The sequence below is a fragment of the Mus musculus genome, chromosome Y (genome assembly GCF_000001635.26).
Source record: "Mus musculus strain C57BL/6J chromosome Y, GRCm38.p6 C57BL/6J".
Taxonomy (NCBI): domain Eukaryota; kingdom Metazoa; phylum Chordata; class Mammalia; order Rodentia; family Muridae; genus Mus; species Mus musculus.
Genome location: NC_000087.7, coordinates 64,564,930 through 64,579,136, shown reverse-complemented (window position 1 = coordinate 64,579,136; position 14,207 = coordinate 64,564,930). Strand labels below are relative to the sequence as shown.

The 14,207-nt window shown below is 39.1% G+C and overlaps 1 pseudogene; it reads left to right on the top strand.

Annotated features, from left to right (window-relative positions):
• Positions 1-1,994: 1,994 nt before the first annotated feature.
• Positions 1,995-4,759, top strand: Gm46711 (annotated as a pseudogene).
• The last annotated feature ends 9,448 nt before the right edge of the window (positions 4,760-14,207 follow it).

Sequence of the window (14,207 nt, the reverse complement as noted above, 5' to 3'; positions counted from 1 at the left end):
TGTGTGTGTGTGTTCTCGCCGGTGAGACTCTTTATCATCACAGACACAGTATACTGCATGCACAGACCATTAGTACTGTAACTCCATGGATAAATCATGTTCATGAAGCAACACTAACAGAGATTTACACACAATATTTGCATTTCATTTGTGTTCCCGAGATGAAAATTATTTTCATCAACACACATGGCACTGCATAGAACAGGTATGACTAATATTAAAATAGTAAACAGCTGACTTCAAGAAGTATAGAAATCAGAGTTAGTAAGTCTTTGGTGGAATACTATATTTACATACTCACAACATCCATTAGTGAAGAACTCCTGCTGCATTAACTTTGCACAAGATTTATTGTCAAAACTTGTACTTTTAGTCTGGTGGTTGGTGGTTGTTTACACAAGTTGGTTGTGGTTTGTTAGTAGCCATAATTAAAGGAGAAGAACAAGGAAAGAAATTAAATTCAGAGATTTTCTAATTCCTCTCTCTAATATACCCTTATTTTTGTCCTATCTAGCGTTAGGGGTTATAAAAAGAAGATCCTAGAAAATATCAAACACCAACTATAAAAATGAACCCTTAATTACTGTCCACCAGAAACCACCAATTGTGAAGAAATACACTTTATCTTCTTTATCATAAGTTTTAAAGGACTCTCTTCAATAGCTTCCTGACTGGACTGTTCTTTTTTCTTCTGTGTTCTTTTTCCTTGTGTGTGTGTGTGTGTGTGCATGAGGGTGAGTGTGTGTGACTTCCTTTGCATAATACCTTCCTGTGTTGTTAACCATTCATATTTGCTGTGGATTTACTCACAACAAACAGATAAACTGAATTGTGAGTATCTTCTTTTTTTGGTGTCTGTTTTGTTTTTCTTTTCTGGTGGTGGGTTTAGCATGTATGCAAATCAAACACTACCATCGAGTCACATCTCTAGCTTAGACAGGGATTTGAATTCTTTAACACTAGTTATTTCTCTCCATATTACTGTAACATTATAATGTTTTTATTGTACTCCTGATCTGTTACTGAAATTTTATTTCCATTTATTCCAAATTTATGTAGGTGCTAAGCAACGTCAACCCATTGCTGATATTTTTTGTTAATAAGGCAACTTGATCAATAAATGACTTCTTTTTCTGACTAGTGCCATATTGGGTTTTCTTGAAGACTTGTATCTTAAGCCGGAGCAGAAACTTGTAATGTACACTTGAGGAGGGTTTTTTTTTGGGATTTGGTGGTTATTTCAATGTATTAAATGAATGTCAGGTGCCTGATGTTCTATCAGAGTAATGGTGCTCCTTAAGCTACATGTTCATCTTTATGTTCTCATACACTTTTCAGAACAATATTTTTCAGTACCACAGAGCAAATGTTACAGGTTCTTAGCTTTTAAACTCTCAGTAAACACCAAAGTCTCAATTTTGGACTTCAGTGCAGCCTCTTCTCTAAAAGCTAGTCAGAGGATGCTTAGTCCTGTGAGCCCAATCCTTTCTTTTTATTCCAAGCATGGAGGGAAAATGGCATGCCCTGTAAGGGTTTTGCAATTAGAGATTCTGAAGTCAGCAGATCATACTTGTCACCCTATTGAGTTTGCTCATCTGTAATAGCAAGTGAAAGAGTGGTAATCAGTACCATGATGGCTCAAAAGAAGTCTAGAAAACCACTGCATTCTGCCCCCTTGTGGGTGCCATCCCTGTCACAATTTGAAGAGAAACAGTGCTCCTTCCAGGAAGCTGCAGGGAATTGAACTGCACTCCTCTGCATGCTGTCAGACCCAGCCTCTAGGTCTGGACTGACTCTCCTTAAGGATAGTCACTTACCCTCCGGCCCCAGTCCCTAATTCTCTCTCAGTTCTCCACAAAACAGGAGACTCTCTTTATTTTTTGTGCCAAATGATGTCAGCTTCATTTCAAATATCCTGATAAACTAAACTGGTTGGGTCTTAAAATAATTTCTTTCTCTCAACCACCTATTTACCAGGAAAACTGTCGGTGAGAATGGCTGAGACATCTAGTCTGGGCAAGTTTCCCATGATTAAGGGCAGGGAATATGAAGATAAGGCCAACTTATTAATATACTTCCAAAGTCTAGTTTTAATTGGCATCTCTAATGCTGTGCAGAAGAAATGTGAGATTGTGAGGTGACTTCACAGATTAATATAAGAGGTGAGTCTAGAAAATCAGGAGCTGTCTATTGAGAACAGCACTGGACCATGGCCCTCCTTTGAGGATTTACACTTTAAAGCTGAGATAAACTGTAAAAAAATTATGTCTTTCTGAAGTTTATGCCATGGAACGTCCACATAATATCTTAGTTCATTGGTGTGATGTTTTTATACATGGCTGTAAATGCTTTTATGTTAACCTGTGTGTGCTAGTAAGTGTTTGCCTTCTTGACATGAAGCTAAAGTCACCTGGGAAGAGGGAACCTCAAATTGGATCTGTCTACATTAGATGAGGCTATAGCCATGTTTATTTGTTTTCTTAGAAAATTTTCTTTAAATTTTCCATCTTATGTGACCTGAAAGTATCCATCTCCCTGTTTATCCTCCTACCATCGAACTCAGAGACACAGTGAAACTAACAGAAGTTATGGGCCGAATGAATTTAACAGATACTTATAGAACATCACCCAAAAACAAGAACACACATAATATGCACTCATTCTTAAGTGTATATTAGGCAAAAAAAAACATGGAATACCCATGATACAATTCATTGATACTATCCATTATCTCTACCTCTGGTCAGGATTATTTTTCTGACTTTTCTTTGCATAGATTCCTGATTCTTGAAGGAGAGAGCTCGATAAAGGCATCCTCTTTAATCTTTAATTCTCTGAGTCTCTCACTCTCTGTGCATTGTCCAGTTGTGTCTTTCTGTGATTATTACCAGTTTTGTAGGAAACTCACCTCTGATGAAGGCTGAGGCATATATACTAACATATGGGTGGAGCCATTAGGATTCATGAGAAGTCATTTTACTGCTGTGGTTATTTAACAAAATTTATGATGGCAGATTTTCACTTAGTGTTTTATGACCTTTCTAGTCTCAGATGCTTGGCCTGATATTTCCCTCCACATTTAACCCTCCTATTTTAGTGTCTTCTTCATTCCTTTATACCACTATATTCTACTTCCCCTTCCTTGGAAGAACTCCTCCTTCTTTATGGTTCCTTACTAGATAGCTCATCTCTGTTACCCTAAATGAAAAACAAACATATATAAACCTTACAAGCTAACTCCATACATAGGTGAAAACATGCAATTTGTGTCGTTCTGGGTCTGATTTGACTGTTGGATATTTCCCCCCCCCTTTTTTTTAGATACTTCAGTCCTTCTTTTTTAAAAAATATTTTTATTACGTGTTTTCCTCAATTACATTTCCAATGCTACACCAAAGGTTCCCCATACCCTCCTCCCCACTTCCCTACCCACCAATTCCCATTTATTTTTTGGCTCTAGCATTGCCCTGTACTGGGGCATATAAAGTTTGGTTGTCCAATGGGCCTCTCTTTCCAGTGATGGCTGACTAGGTCATCTTTTGATACAAATGTAGCTAGAGTCCAGAGCTCCGGGGTACTGATAAGTTAATAATGTGGTTCCATCTGTAGGGTTGCAGATTCCTTTAGCTTCTTGTGTACTTTCTCTATCTCCTCCATTGGGAACCCTGTGAACCATATAATAGCTGACTGTGAGTATCCACGTCTGTGTTTGCTAGGCCCTGGCATAGTCTCACATGAGACAGCTGATTAACAGTTGATGGGAGAGGATCCATTACTCAGTGAGTGGTGCTATCTCTGCAAAGATGGTGATAAAATATATAAGAAAGCAACCTGAGGGTAGTGTTTGAAAAATGAGTCAGTGTTTAAGAGAACTGGCTGCTCTCTTAGAAGGTTAGGATTTGAATCACAGAACTCAGGTGGCAGCTCACAGCCTCATGAAGCTCCAATATCAAGGGACCAAGCTCGCTCTTATGGACTCTGTGAACCCTGGACAAAAAAGGCCCACAGACATTCACGCAAACAAAACATTTTTATATATACATATATGTTATTAAAATAAAAGTTAAAAGGCATTTTTAAATTTTGTAAGTAGAAAAGCTGAGAAAACTGTGTTGAGAAACAAGCCAATAAGCAGCCTTGCTCCATGTACCCTGCCTATAATCCTACATGGGTTCCTGCCCTGATTTCACTCAGTTATGGAGTGTGATGTGGAAGAATAACACAAACTAATCTTTTTCAAAAGAGAAGGGAGGAGAGGGGGATTGGAATGGGGATTTGTTGATGGGAAACTGTGAAGGAAGTTATCATTTAAATTGTAAATAGATAACTAAATTAATGATGAAAAAAATAAGTCCTGTCAAGAAGTCCAATGTGACAGTGTGAAACTGCTAATCTACAACCTGCTAAACTCACATGTGCGGGGTGTGGGCATGCAAGTGTTCTGTCTGAGCCTGCAGGCCACTTAAATCCTCAAAAACCCTGTGGAGTTCAACCCTGACTTCCTGGCACAGATGATCCCCAAAGTGTATTGGGAAGTGCTTGTGCAGGTAGCAGACACCTCAATCTTGGCCCAGGTACACAAAATAGCCAACTAGCTGCTATGAACAGGACAAGATACTTTTGAGGAAGATGTACCCACGTGTGGCTTGAGATTGATGTACTGGATGGTACTCTGCAATGGTCAGAATCCAGTGTTCTTTTCCCCATCATCCACAGGATCACCAATATGCTGTAGAATGATGAGGAGACAGAGAGGTAACCTTGCTAGCCACCACAATGCGATGTGGGAATGGGTATCCAGATGGAGGAAGACCCTCATTAAAGCAGTGGGGAGGGGATGGGATAGAGGGTTTCTGGAAGGGTGGGAAACTGAAAACGGACATCATTTGAAATGTATATAAAGAAAATATACAATTAAAAAAAGACCAACCAAAGAGCACATAGGGCGGGGCCCATGGCTGCAGCTTCATATGTAGCAGAGAATGGCCTATTTGGACACCAGTGAGAGGTGAAGCTCCTGTTCAGGAGAAGGCTCTATACCCCAGTGTAAGGGAATGTCAGGACTAGGAAGTAGGAGTGGGTATTTTGTTGATTACTGAGAGGAGGGATGGCATAGTGGGTTTTCAGAGGGGAAACCAGGGAAGGGGATAACATTTGAAATGAAAATAAAGAAAATGCCTCATAAAATAAAATAAAATAAAACAAAATAGATTGAAAACAACCACCTAGACACAATAAGTTAATAGCAGAATGATAAATAAAAGAAGACAGTGTAGTGGTGCATACCTTTTATCCCTGCTCTTGGTAGGCAGAGGCAGGGGCAGGCAAATTTATGAGTTCAAGGCCAGCCTGAACTCCAGATTGAATTCCATGACAACCAGGGCTAAACAGAGAATCCCTGCCTCGAAAAAAACAAAAAACAATAAACAAATAAAGAGAAAATGAATGACACACAGGCATACAGAAGAGGACTGGTCCCAAAGACAGCTCTGTCCTAAATATACTAGAGCACATTGCTTCACAAAATGAATTCTGAACATGCTCTCACATAGGGCATTTGAATATACTTTCTAGGTTAACCCCATATGATCACAAGAAACAAAAGGTAACAAGAAGATCAGAGTCAGAAGTATATCTCAGACTCATGTCAAAGACAGTCTGGGAGGCACACCATGCTTCAGTTTTCAAAGTTCCAGAGAGTGGTTCTCCACCTTTTTAATACTGCGGTTCCTTCATATATATACTTCCTTATGCTGTGTGGTGCCCCAACCGTAAAAATATTTTTTGCTGCTTCATAACTGAAATGTCCTACTGATATGAATTATAACATACATTTCTGACATACAGATAGTCTAGGACAACTCCTGTGAAATTTGTCACAAGGACTAGCAACCTACAGGTTGCCAACCACAGTGCCAGCAAATAGGAAAACTAGCCAGCCCCTTGATTTTTACAATGTTGCCTTCTGTAACTGTGGTAGAATAGATGTGCTCTATTTTAGTGGTCTAAGCATGTGAGGATCTGTAACACTACCTGGAAACACACATACCAAATTGGATGAGGGAGTCTATTTTTTCTGTCCTGGACCTTGCAGGTTTGAGTCAGCTCTAACCAAATAGAAGAGAAAGGATACTGGATGAATTCCTACTCAAAGTCTTTGGAGACAACAGGGATTTTATTGGGTTCTCATGGAGAATGGGAGAGTGTTTGTGCTCCATTAAAAAGGTACTCACATTCACTATTTTGATGCCTTTCTTTCTATTTGAGTGTGCTTTGTACTTTTGTCTGCTATGTGTTGTGTTCTGTGTTCTTTGTTACTAACTCTAGGGTTCATACCATACTTGGAAAATGAAAGTCAGTTTGAAAACCTTTCATATTTGTTCTCTGTATAGAAACTCTCTCTCTCTCTCTCTCTCTCTCTCTCTCTCTCTCTCTCTCTCTCTCTCTCTCTCTCTCTCCCTCTCTCTCTCTCTCTCTCTCTCTCTCTCTTTGAGTTTTCAAGACAGTGTTTCTCTGTGTAGCCATGGTTGTTCTGGAAATCTCCCTGTAGACCAGGTTGGCCTCGAACTTAGAAATTCACCTGTCTCTGCTTTTCGAGTGCTGGGATTAAAGGTGTTTGCCACCACCACTTGGAAATATGATTCTTTTAAAAAATTAGATTATGAGTCCTTTGTACCAAAAATAAGATCAAAATTTCAAGGAAGGTACTTTTAATTTAAAATGCATCTTTCTGATAAAAAAAAATGGGGTATTCCATGGAGATACAGAAGTTTGAAAATGACCCAAAAGGTATTGTTCTTCAACTAATTCCTTATCAGCTTGTATTTTCTGAGGATATTGGCCACTGAGGCTTGAAGTATCAAAAACCCATCAGGCTATCTCTCTCTCATTCTTTCTCTCTCTTTCTCATTCTTTCATCTCATTTTCCTCTCTCCTCATTCTCTCTCTTTCTCTCTCTCTCTTTCTCTCTCTTTCTCTCTCTATCACCCTCTCTCTCTCTCTCACTCTCTCTCTCTCTCACCCTCTCTCTCTCCTGTCTCGCTCTCGTTTTAAGCCATTCATCCAGTGGTTGACATCTAATGTTAATCCATTTCTTGTCTATTTCACACAGTGAGGCAATCAATATTGATGATATGAGTGTGAAATGGTCCTTCTTACTTTTTTTTCTTTTTCTTTTTTGAGAGAGTCATGCCATAGACTCATTCATAACAGTTTTTCTCTCTAGAATAAGTTTGCATGCTTTAGCACTTGATAATAATCTCGATTGTTGATTTATTTTAATATCTGTGAGTTTCTGCAGTAACTGATTCTATTAGTTAGAGATTAGTTGCTGTGAAAAGACACCATGACCAAGGCCACTCATAAGAGACTCATTTCATTAGGGCTTTTCTACATTTCATTACACGTTCAGAGGTTCACTCCATGATCATCAAGGCAGAAAATATGGCACTGTCTAGGCAGACATGGTGGTGGAGAGGAAGTTTAGAATTATGCACCTTCATCCAAATGCTTCGAGGAAAAACTATGTATTTTGCATACAGGTAGGGTCTCTTCCACACTGGTAGAGCTTTAAAGCCCCAGAGTGATATGCTTCCTCCAGCAAGGCCAGACCTATTCCTACAAGGACATACCTCCTCATAGGCCAACTATATTTAGAATGCCACACTGGTTTCATAGCAACTTGACAAGATCTAGAGTCTTCAAAGAGAAGGAGCCTCAGTTGAGAAGATGCCTCCATAAGATCCAGCTGTTAGGAATTTTCTTAATTGATGGGAGAGCACCCACTCCATTGTGGGTGTTGACATCCTTGTGGTGGTAGTCCTGGATTCTTTAAGAAAGCAAGCTAACCAAGATTAGAGGAGCAAGACAATAAGCATCACCACTCCATAGCCTATGAATGAGCCTCTGATTCCAGGATCCTGTGTTGTTTCAGTTTCTGTCCCAACTTCTTTGGTGATAAACAGCAATGTGGAAGTATAAGCTGAATAAAACCTTTGCTATGGAATTTGCTCTTTGACATGGTGAATCCTTACAACAATAAAAAACAGTAAGGTATTCTTAGGGAAAAAATGTCTAACAGTGCCAATGTCAATGTGTAGACATTTTATTTTTACTTAGAGATAAGCTATACTCATGTACGTACCTGAGATGTAATTGTTCTAGTTTTCTTCTTTCTCACCATGTAGAATACTACAATAAAAAATAACTTGGAAATAAAAAGAATACAGATTGTCACTGAGGAAGACAAAACAGAAAGTTGAGTCAGTAACAGCAAACACTGCTTATTGGCTTGCCACTGTCTTAGCCACTGTTCTATTGCTATGAAGAGACACATATGGTGACGGCAACTATTAGAAAACAAGGCATTCTTTGTGTAGAGAAAGGCCATTGACTTGTTTGAGTTAATTTTATATCCAGCTACTTCACCAAAGCTGTTTATCAGGTTTTGGTGTTCTCTGGAGGAATTTTTAGGGTCACTTATATATACTATCATATCATCTGCAAAAAGTGATATTTTTACTTCCTCTTTTCCAATTTATATCCACTTGATCTCCTTTTGTTGTCGAATTGCTCTGGCTCATTCTTCAAGTACTATGTAATAAACAGGATGAGAAAGAAATTAGGGAAACAAAACCCTTCTCAATAGTCACAAATATTAATAAATATCTCGGCGTGACTCTAACTAAAGAAGTGAAAGATCTGTGCGATAAAAACTTCAAGTCTCCGTAGAAAGAAATTAAAGAAGATCTCAGAAGATGGAAAGATCTGCCATGCTCATGGATTGGCATGATCAACATTGTAAAAATGGCTATCTTGCCAAAATCAATCTACAGATTCAATGCAATCCCCATCAAAATTCCAACTCAATTCTTCAACGAATTAGAAGGAGCAATTTGGAAATTCATCTGGAATAACAAAAAACCTAGGATAACAAAAACTCTTCTCAAGGATAAAAGAACCTCTGGTGGAATCACCATGCCTGATCTAAAGCTACAGAGCATTTGTGATAAAAACTGCATGATACTGGTATAGAGACAGACAAGTAGACCAATGGAACAGAATTGAAGACCCAGAAATGAACCCACACACCTATGGTCACTTGATCTTCGACAAGAGAGCTAAAACCATCCAGTGGAAGAAAGACAGCATTTTCAACAATTGGTGCTGGCACAACTGGTTGTTATCATGTAGAAGAATGTGAATCGATCCATACATATCTCCTTGTAGTAAGGTCAAATCTAAGTGGATCAAGGAACTTCACATAAAACCAGAGACACTGAAACTTATAGAGGAGAAAGTGGGGAAAAGCCTTGAAGATATGGGCACAGGGGATAAATTCCTGAACGGAACAGCAATGGCTTGTGCTGTAAGATCGAAAATTGACAAACGGGACCTAGTGAAACTCCAAAGTTTCTGCAAGGCAAAAGGCACCGTCAATAAGACAAAAAGACCACCAACAGATTGGGAAAGGATCTTTACCTATCCTAAATCAGATAGGGGACTAATATCCTACATATATAAAGAACTCAAGAAGGTGGACTTCAGAAAATCAAATAACCCCATTAAAAAATGGGGCTCAGAACTGAACAAAGAATTCTCACCTGAGGAATACCGAATGGCAGAGAAGCACCTGAAAAAATGTTCAACATCCTTAATCATCAGGGAAATGCAAATCAAAACAACCCTGAGATTCCACCTCACACCAGTCAGAATGGCTAAGATCAAAAATTCAGGTGACAGCAGATGCTGGCATGGATGTGGAGAAAGAGGAACACTCCTCCATTGTTGGTGGGATTGCAGGCTTGTACAACCACTCTGGAAATCAGTCTGGTGGTTCCTCAGAAAATTGGTCATAGTACTACCGGAGGATCCAGCAATACCTCTCCTGGGCATATATCCAGAAGATGTCCCAACTGCTAAGAAGGACTCATGCTCCACTATGTTCATCGCCGCCTTATTTATAATAGTCAGAAGCTGGAAAGAATTCAGATACCCCTCAACAGAGGAATGGATACAGAAAATGTGGTACATCTACACAATGGAGTATTACTCAGCTATTAAAAAGAACGAATTTATGAAATTCCTAGCCAAATGGATGGACCTAGAGGGCATCATCCTGAGTGAGGTAACACATTCACAAAGGAACTCACACAATATGTACTCACTGATAAGTGGATATTAGCCCAAAACCTAGGATACCCAAGATATAAGATACAATTTCCTAAACACATGAAACTCAAGAAAAATGAAGACTGAAGTGTGGACACTATGCCTCTCCTTAGAAGTGGGAACAAAACACCCATGGAAGGAGTTGCAGAGACAAAGTTTGGAGCTGAGATGAAAGGATGGACCATGTAGAGACTGCCATATTCAGGGATCTACCCCATAATCAGCATCCAAAAGCTGAAACCATTGCATACACTAGCAAGATTTTATCGAAAGGACCCAGATGTAGCTGTCTCTTGTGAGACTATGTGGAGCCTAGCAAACACAGAAGTGGATGCTCACAGTCAGCTAATGGATGGATCACAGTGCTCCCAATGGAGGAGCTAGATAAAGTACCCAGGGAGCTAAAGGGATCTGAAACCCTATAGGTGAAACAACATTATGAACTAACCAGTACACCAGAGCTCTTGATTCTAGCTGCATATGTATCAAAAGATGGCCTAGTCGGCCATCACTGGAAAGAGAGGCCCATTGGACAAGCAAACTTTATATGCCCCAGTACAGGGGAATGCCAGGGCCAAAAAGGGGGAGTGGGCGGGTAGGGGAGTGGGGGTGGGTGGGTATGGGAGACTTTTGGTATAGCATTGGAAATGTAAATGAGCTAAATACCTAATAAAAAATGGGAAAAAAAAGAAAAAGAAGAAAACAGGGCATTTAACTGGAGGCTTGCTTACATTTTCAGATGATTGGACAATCATCACGAGAGGGACCCCATCACTGGAGCAATAGAGAACTATTGATCCTTAGGCAAAGAGATAGATTCTGCCATTGCATTGGCTTCTTGAAAACTCATACCCATCCTTGTTGATACGCCCACTTTCTCCAATGAAGCCACACCTTCTCTTATTCCTTCTAAATTTAAACTCACTGCCACTTTCTGGTGACTAAATATTCATATATATGTGTCTATAGGTGACTTTATTATTCAAACCACCACTTTTCCCATGGCTCGTTCAGCTATTTTTTTAAAATACAGCCTAAAAGGCTCCCATTTATTAAGGACTACTGATGAGCTTAGCCACAGTGATGGGCCTTCCCACATCAATCATTACCCAAGAGAATATCCCATAGACTTACCTAATGAACAAGTAAGTGAATAGAGACTGATCTTCAATTGTTCTCTCTTCTCAGGTAACTGTGGATTGTCAAAATTGAAAAAAAAAATAATATCCCATCACAGTAATGTTTAACTTACACCATAACCTACAAAAACTTTACTCAACACCATCTATTGCATTCTGCCCCTGCATAGACACACTTTCATGTATGGCATAAGTGAAGGGTGACTACCTCCATCAGCAAGGATTCTCAATAATAGGTGACATGAGCTGAATATTTCCTATAGCCTCACAACCCCGAAATTCTACTGTGTGTTACACTTACTGGGAGACTTGCCAATCTGTCCAATTTTATGCCACCAAAGCTATGACAAAAAAACTCCTCATAAAGAAATCTAATGAATTTTACTTGATTTCTTTCTCCTGAGGCAACTGAGTATTATCCCTTCATGCTTATATTGGTGTCTGATTTATCTGTAATAAACCCACTACTATTTACAGCTACATCACAGGAGGTATGACAAATACCATCTCCCATGAGTTGGTCAAACCTTTTCAGCAGCTTTTTTTGTAGTATCCTTTCTATAATAAAAAATACATTGATTTCTTTATTTTTAAGTGTGTAATTTAATGATTCTAACACATTTTTATCTCCCTTCCATTTTCCCCTCATTTTCTGCTACTTCATATGATATTGCAATCTATTAAAATACAGTAGTGAATACAGCGGAAAAAACAGTGTGGGAAGAATCAAAGTTCTTTATTACTAAGACAACAGATACACTGGCAGAATCTTCCAGGTACAACTACTTAGTAACTTTCGGTGTAATGTTAGCATGATTCTTCTAGAAAAAAGGTTAAAGAATTAAGGCATGGTTACAATGGACCAGAAAAGTCAGTATCACTAGTGAGACACATTCATGTAAATAAGTTTCATCACTGTTCCGATATGCCTAGCAACAAGGAAAACAGGTCCATAGTCACAAGAGTATGAAAGGGGCATGAAGGAGAACAGTTGTCCAACTTATTATTACCCAGTAAGCATCAACACAGGAAGCGACCAAAGACAATAAATAACTTCCAAGACATGTCCCAAATGACCAAGTTCCTTTACAAGTTTCTCACCCCTTCAATGCACACCCATCAATCAATTAACTCATTGATTAAACCCCTCAGGGTCCAATCACTTTTCAGATTGTGTATAGTGTTCTATCTTTGAACATTGTACTTGGGGCCAAAACCTTCATCAAAACCCACGACTGACATTGCAAACCCATTTCACCACACAATTCTTTATGTTACAAAAAGTGATAGGATCTATCTGTCTCTTTAAGGATATCTCTGTATAGCAGTTACAAAAGCAAAACGTCCAGGCCAACAGAATCATCACCTCCATGAGGTATTTTAAAATATGAGTTCAAGAAGAAGGAAAATGCAATGCAAGTTAATGTTCTTGATCCCACATCCCTCCATCTTAAAGCCATAGGGTGGACCCAGAAGTTTAGGTCAAAAGTGTAAATTTCACCTATACTACAACCAACTGTGATGATTTCTAGCCATCTCCAGTTTCAGTGTGGTATTTAGTCCCACCATCTGCATCACAGCATATTGCCTAGTGTGAAATAGTGCCAGCAGTTGATTGCAAACCCCACTATGCGTTGACTTGGATGTAAAATGAGACATCTATAATATAGACACACTTGTACACACACACATACTCACAGAACGAGGCAAGAAGTAGAGGAGCTGAGTCTTAGGATCCCTCAATGAAGAGATAGTGGAAATCTTGTAAGGCAGAGAGGTCATTGAGAAACTGTATGTCTCTATCTGCACAAAATCAGGCCAGTCTGCCTTCCATCAATGAGTGGTAGGTTCTCACTATCCATCATCCCCATCTGAGAAGGTATGGACAGTTAATGAAAGATGGAGAGTCAGTTTACATCAAAGGTATGCCCTTTGAAGGTTATAGGTTGGCCAGGCACTACTGGTAGCTCCATGTCCAAGAGTTTATGGGCAACACAATTGATTTGAATGGGTTGTATCAAAGGGGAGAAAAGGAGACATGAAGTTGGGAGGAGGATTAAGGTGGGAATGGATCTGGTTTTGGTCTGGGAGTAGTTATTAAGAGAACTGAAAAATAAATTCCATCAAAATACATTGTATGAATTTCTCAAGTTATTAATGAATGTAGTTCTTAATATATAATGTCTGTACTGAACATATACAGACGACTTATATTTCCATTTCCTAAATAACAAACCCTTGTGTAGCAGTTTCATTACATTAAGGGCAAAAGTAATCCAGAGATTATTTAAAATAAAGAAGGATCAGAGGTGATGGCAAAGGGGCAAATTCATGCCTGTGTTTATTTACTTACAACACCAGTGCTTAGGATTTTGGGAGGGGAAGAGACAGGAAGATGACTGTGGCTTCCTGAAAGCCAGCCTCAATATTAGCTCAGCAAGAAACCCTGTAGAAAGGGGATAAATTAGGGAGTGAAGGAGCAAATCACACTATACCCTTCGCTACCTTTGAACTTACCTGTACAGATCTGTGTGCAGACACACATGAATATAAATAAAATATACAAGAGCTTATCTTGCATAGCTTATAAGCAGTGTTCTGTTATCTTAGCCTAGAGTCCTGAGGACTTTATATCATTAGAGTTCCTGAAGCAAACTCCCCAGATATAGCGGATGGGTATATCTTGTTACTATGCAAAGAGACCTCAGTTAAGTGTGTGTGTCAGTGATTCCAAAACAGCTTTCCTTCTCTACCTTCCTTTATATGGCAGAGAACGACCTGTAAATAATTAAAATATGAAAAAAAAGCTTTTTCACGAATTTAGGCTTGTGTTAAAATAATATTTATAACATTTTACTAAATGGAAGGGAAATCTTCAGCTCCCAGGAACAATCCTGT